The 6,322-nt window shown below is 34.0% G+C and overlaps 1 non-coding gene across 1 annotated transcript; it reads left to right on the forward strand.

Moving 5' to 3' along the window:
* The first annotated feature begins 200 nt into the window (after positions 1-200).
* LOC120255559 lies at positions 201-306 on the forward strand. Its single transcript, XR_005535036.1, has one exon. It is a non-coding gene; the product is annotated as a small nucleolar RNA R71 (small nucleolar RNA).
* The last annotated feature ends 6,016 nt before the right edge of the window (positions 307-6,322 follow it).

Consider the following 6,322-nt stretch of genomic DNA (forward strand, 5'->3'; position numbering starts at 1 on the left):
CCTCATGTCTTCCTGCAGGTTTTGGAGTTGTGTTTCTTTCACTTGCCCATTGGCAGTGGTTGAGAGCCATGTCTTCAATCAAATTATAAGCGTCATCCACTTTTTTGTTCATCAAAGCTCCTCCTGATGCAGCATCAACTGAAATGCGAGAGTTATAGTTTAATCCACTGTAGAATGTTTGAACAACCAGCCATTTCTCCAAGTCATGGTGTGGGCATAGTCTCATAAGTTCCTTGAATATGTCCCAAGCCTCATACAACGATTCACCATCTTTTTGATAAAAACCAGTGATTTGGTTCCGCAACTGGGCTGTTTTGCTTGGCGGGAAATATTTAGAAAGGAAAATTTGGAGCAATTGATCCCATGTTTTGATAGGGCCTTCAGGTAATGAGTGTAACCAAGCTCGAGCCTTGTCCCGTAATGAGAAAGGAAAAAGTCTAAGTCTAACTGCATCTTGTGGGACTCCATTGAGCTTAACAGTGTCGCAATATTCAAGGAAAACAGAGAGATGCAGGTGTGGATCCTCTCTGGTGATCCTCCAAAGCCGATTCTGGCTGAATTAATGACATAAGTCTTTGGTCTGCAATCGAAAAATTGTTTGCTTCAACAGGTGGTCTTGCAATGCTGGATTGCAATCCTTGAGCACTCGGAGCTGCAAAATCTCTCAAAGTTTTACTGTTATCTTCCATGTTTGATCCTTGTGAGGACTCTTTAAGCTTTCTTTCCTTTGATATTGAAGCCGGTAATCCTTCTCAAATTCTAGATCTGGTTCCAAGAGACTTCCAAGACTTCGATTTCTTTGCATAGAATGAGAATTAACCTGCAAAGAAACAAAACAAGTTAAGTCAATTGGACTAATTGGGAAAAACAGAGAATAAAATGCCTAGTCTAACCAGGTTGCAAATCAATTAATATCAACACTATGGTCCCCGGCAACGGTGCCAAGAACTTGTTGCACAACCGCAAGCGCACGGTTTTGCCAAGTAGTAAATAAGTATCGATCCCACGAGGACCAAGTATTGATTACCAATCTATTGCAACAAGAGATTATCTAGACAATTAAAAAGGTAGGATTTAGGAATAACAAGAAGCAGGGAATAAAACACAATCAAGGCTGAAGGAACACAGGGCTGTGGATCTTTCTTCAGATTAAAATAGACTTAGGTTTGGGAACTCACCACAAGGTATAACATGAATTATGTGCTGGATCTAAACTAGATTTGGGCAGATCTCTTGAAGGGCATTAATCCTAAGCTACTTGTCACTCTCTTTCAAGAAATAACAAGTTAGGCTTGATCAAGGCTACCTCCTACTTTCGTGGTAGATAAACCCTTCTCAAAACCTGAATAAAAACAGTGATTAAGCAATGAGCCCTCAAGAACTGCCTTTTAGCAGGTTCAGGGTGATTAATGAGGTTCCAAGACCCAGGTTATCCTTTCAGTTAACCTAGATCTCTAAGATAGCAAGCAATGCTTTCACAATCACAAGCTTTGACACAAATCAGAAATCAACTCAAGAAATCTACCATTAAGCATAAAAGATCCATACAAAATGTATCAACACATCAAACACATAACACCTCGGGCTAATCCCAAACCTAAGAAAAGTTCTACTCACACATTATCTCAGTTACAAAGAAAAAGATAGGAAGAGAAGAAAGTCTGCAGAAAGCAGCACAACAAGCTGAGAGGACTCCCTATGATGTCTACAAGGTTTTATCTTCAATTTCCAGCTCTCCTCCCTTCTTCAACTCTCTCCAGGTCTTCAGATCTTCCTTTTTCCCTTTCCAGCCGCCAGCCCTTTTCTCCCAGCCTTCCTTGTTGCCCTGAAGTCACATTCTGATCCTTTTATATCCAAAAGATAGAAGCTGGGCCCCAGCCACTTTACAGTCCACAGGTACTTCTCGTAGTACACAGGCAGGTTGTGGATTTCCCCAGTCTCCAGTTTCAATTCCTGCTTCCTACAATTAAAACAACTAGAAAGAGTAGTTTGTACAAAAAGAAGGGGAAAATAATAATAAAGACTAGGAAAAATGCATGAATACTATCTAAATGCATGATGTTGGTAATGCAATTTATATGTGCAACAGAAATCGATGATGCCATTTCCTGAGATCCTCTACGTTTAAATTTTGTGCATCTATTACTTGCCACTCAACTATGTGGTGTTTTTTTTTCTGTGGTTATGGTCTAATAATTTTTTGGTAGTTGCATCAAATATTAATCTAGTTGCATCTGTTACGTTGACTAGTTCCTTCTCAACTTAGCATATGCGTGGTACCCTGGAAATCAAGTGATTTCTAATAAACTATTTTTAGAAACATCACATATGGTTTGTTGTTTACTCAAATGATCCTTTACAAGTGTTGTATAGCAAATGCGAAATTATTGAATGTGAAATTTCATCAATAATTTTATGTGCAACATAAACAACTGAAGCGAATAAATTAGTTCTTTCACATTTGCTAGAAATGCTTGATTAGGGTATGAATATGATGTTTATCTTTTTCTTTCAACATTTTTTGTAGATGGCCATTTTTCTTCAAATTATCAAGAAATAAGTTTCATTTAAGTTCTTCAAAGCATGGACATCAAAAGATGCATTTGTTCTTACAACTTATAATTGATTAATAATATTATCAAATGCTTGAACTCTTATTTGTTTATCTATTTAAATAGTTTGTACCTTCTGTCCATGCTTTAGCTGTCTATGTTGAAATGTTTTTCTTCATGTTCTGATTTTTTTTTCCCTTACGCTTACGCTATATTATTTAATATTGTTTTGCAATATATATCTTCCTTCAAGATTTAGAATGTGTCTTCACAACTTCTTTTTTTGATAATTGTTACCCAAACCAACTTTTTGAATTTTTAATATTTCTGTTGTAGACAATCTAATTTCCCAATTAGATATTATTTCTGGTCTTATGAGATTCCAATGTATGTGGAATCCGAGCAAAACAAATTTGTGATATTACTTTGGCTTCTTAAAACCTTATTGAAAATTATCCATCAATGAGCGGTGAAATAATACCTAACAATGGATGCTGGATTTGTTTAATTTGCTAAAATTGATGCATTAATTAAAAATTTGTGATATTTTTCACCTGACTAAAACATTTACAAAAATATACATAGTGTTCCTGATATGTAAAGTAAGGTAACATAATATCATAGATTTTCATTTTGAAAATTGTGGTTTATTATGGCCATTGATACTCTGGTAAAATTGCTAGTTGTTGGTGAAGTAGTTTAGCTCTAAAGCATTCATCAGTTCACTTTTGTGTCCTTTGTTCCATTTTTCACTTAAAAAAATTTGTTTATCATGACCCACATCTATATCTTTTGCTCAACCAACAAGTAGCTACTTACACGTTTTTTCAATTTTCATTGCCATTGTGGTTATTTTTGCATCATTTCATCTTTTTAATCAATAACATGTTTTTTTCAGTTTTTCATTGCCATCGTTGTGGAGCCTACAATACAGGCTTTGTTTTTCGAGCTGCATTAGTTAATTACCAGTTCATTATGGATGTGGTAGATGCTTAACTATGTACTTTTTTGTTATGTTTACCTGGGCAAGCAAATGCTTTTACTTAATTCATGTCTATTACGTATTATCTTGGCTTGGTTCCATTCACAAAATCTTATTTATAGTTCACACCAAGGGCAAGCAGGTTACTGTTTTATTCCAAAGATAATACTAAGTGGGCATGGGAATGTTTCTGCCAAATATCTAGCTGGCCCTAGTTATGTTTTTCTTATGAAACTATACTATTTCTATTTGGTGCTCGTATGATCAAATCTTTTAAAAATATGAAGTGGATTTTCTTCTAATTTCTTTATGTAGGTGGACATTGGAATGTTATTCTTATTTGTAAAACACTATTGTTACTATTTAGTGCTCAGATGATATATTTTTTTCAAGGATATAAAGTTAATTTTTCCTTCATTCTTTTTTCTTGTTCCTATAAGTAGACATAACAATTTTTGGAGAATCATTTCTCATTCGAATCATACTCATTTGATTGATTTGATTTTAAGTTTTAAATTATTGTTAGAGATTATACTAGATTCTTTCATTGACCATTGAGTAGCTATTTGTAGGCATGCGCAAATGAGTCAAGGTTGGAACAACTTTAGGGTACCATTCAGTCCTTCTAACATGTATTAACATTAATTTGAAATTACTGACTGAAAGAGTTGGAAGTTAGTTGCATGAAAAGAGTCGATTGCTCTAGATTTAACGTGAGTTACAAAAGATGCGGAGTGTGCACTCGGGATTCGATTTGGATGGGAACTCACCACAAAGAGCAATGAATGATGTGTTTGAATCTAAACCCTTGTTTGGGTAGATTATTTGAAGGGTAATAATCCTCAACTACTTGTCACTCTCTTTCAAGAGATAACAAGTTGATCTTGATTAGGCCATCTCTTACTTTCATGGTAGATGAACCCTTTCAAAACCCTAATAAGATCAATGATTATATGATGAACCCTCAAGAATTACCTTTCAGTAAATTCAGGGTGATTTAATAGGTTCCATGACTTTGACTAACCTTTCAGTTAACCTTGATCTCTAAGATAAAGCAAGCAAGGCTTTCATACTCACAAGCTATGTTACTTGAATCAAAAGCCAACTCAAAGAAATCTACCTTTAAGCACAAAAGATCCATACAAAAGTAACAGCGCATCAAACAATCACCACTTTGGGCTAATCCCAAACCTTAAGAGAAGTTTTACACTTCCATGTCTTAATTACAAAGGAAAATAGGAAGAATAAAAGTTATGCAAAAACACAGCACAATAGGGCTTGGAAAGCTCTTTATGTGTCCACAAAAAATCTGGTCTTCAGTCTTCCAGTACTCTTCTCCTGTTTCAGCCCCTTTTCAGAGTCTTCAGAAGTTCCTTTTCCAACTCTCCAGTCACCACCTTTTTGCCCCTTTATCTTTCTTTCCCCAAAAACCCTTTCATGCCTTTTTATAGCCAGTGACAGGAATTGGGCCCAACTAACTTTACAGATCACAGGTACTTTCACAGACAACAAACGAATTGTGTGTCCTAGAGAAGCTGGTCCTCAGTCTATCAGAGTTTTTTGGTCAGCTCCAGCTTTTTACAAACAAAATAACTAAAAAGAGTAGTTTGTACAAGAAAGGAAGGGGAAATCATTACAAAGGCTAAGAAAATGCATGATTAATGATGGATCACTAGCTAAATGCATAGTGATAATAACACAATTTTTATGTACAACAGTTGCTTATATAGGAAACAAAAGATGTATGTTTTAATTTTGTATGAACTTTTCAAAACATCATTCACACATAAATTGCTATTTATTTTGAAGATCTCCTATATGTGCTAATAATTAAATGACAACAAATGTTGAATCTCTCCAAGAACAGCATATTTGATGATCATGAGCATGTAAGGTAACTATTTTCTTTCTTCACGCATATTTGCTTATGAAGCCCAATTTATCTATCATGAAGATGGTAGAGAAACATGTTAAAGTAAATGATGCAAGTATTCTGTTTCTATATGCATATTTGCCTATTATGCCAGCTACTATATTTGAGCAATTTTTTTTGGTGTTTTTCTTTGTCGCCATTCCCTTGAATTTGAGAGCATAAATTTTGTGATGCCTAACTAAATATGCGCATTGTGTAATTCAAGGATTTTCAACATGTTTTAATTAGCATATGCTTTAAGTGCATTAGCCTGTTTTTTTTACCTATTATGCCAGCTATTATATTTGAGCAATTTTTGGTATTTGTTGCCATTTCCTTGAATTTTGAGAGCATATATTTTGTGATGCCTAACTAAATATGTTTATTGTGTAATTCAAGGATTTTCAACATTCTTTAGTTAGTATATGCTTTTAAGGGTATTAACTTGATCTCTCTTACTTTTGCAATTTTGATGGCCACTTATACATACACACATGACATATGTATATATATATTATCTTGATTTTAAAGAAATATACTCTCCATTTCATTTTTCTCTGTTCCTTATGTATTGAAGTATGATCTACATCTTGAAATTATGTGAATGACACCTAAGTTTAATTTTATTATTTCTTTTGGTTATTAATGAATTCATTATACATATGCTACTTGTATTATTTTTTCTTTATGATGATTGTTATGTATTTAGAATATAATATAATGACTATTTAAAAATCTTACAATCAATTGAGCTTTTGTGGATAAACATTGATTTTAAATGCTCATGTTTCCTATGTTAGTCATGATTTACAATATGTGATCAAAATTATTTGGATTCATCCAAGATTTCTTTTCATTGTAGTTATATATGCAATG

This window comes from Dioscorea cayenensis, unplaced genomic scaffold, assembly GCF_009730915.1.
Source record: "Dioscorea cayenensis subsp. rotundata cultivar TDr96_F1 unplaced genomic scaffold, TDr96_F1_v2_PseudoChromosome.rev07_lg8_w22 25.fasta BLBR01001072.1, whole genome shotgun sequence".
NCBI classification, from domain to species: domain Eukaryota; kingdom Viridiplantae; phylum Streptophyta; class Magnoliopsida; order Dioscoreales; family Dioscoreaceae; genus Dioscorea; species Dioscorea cayenensis.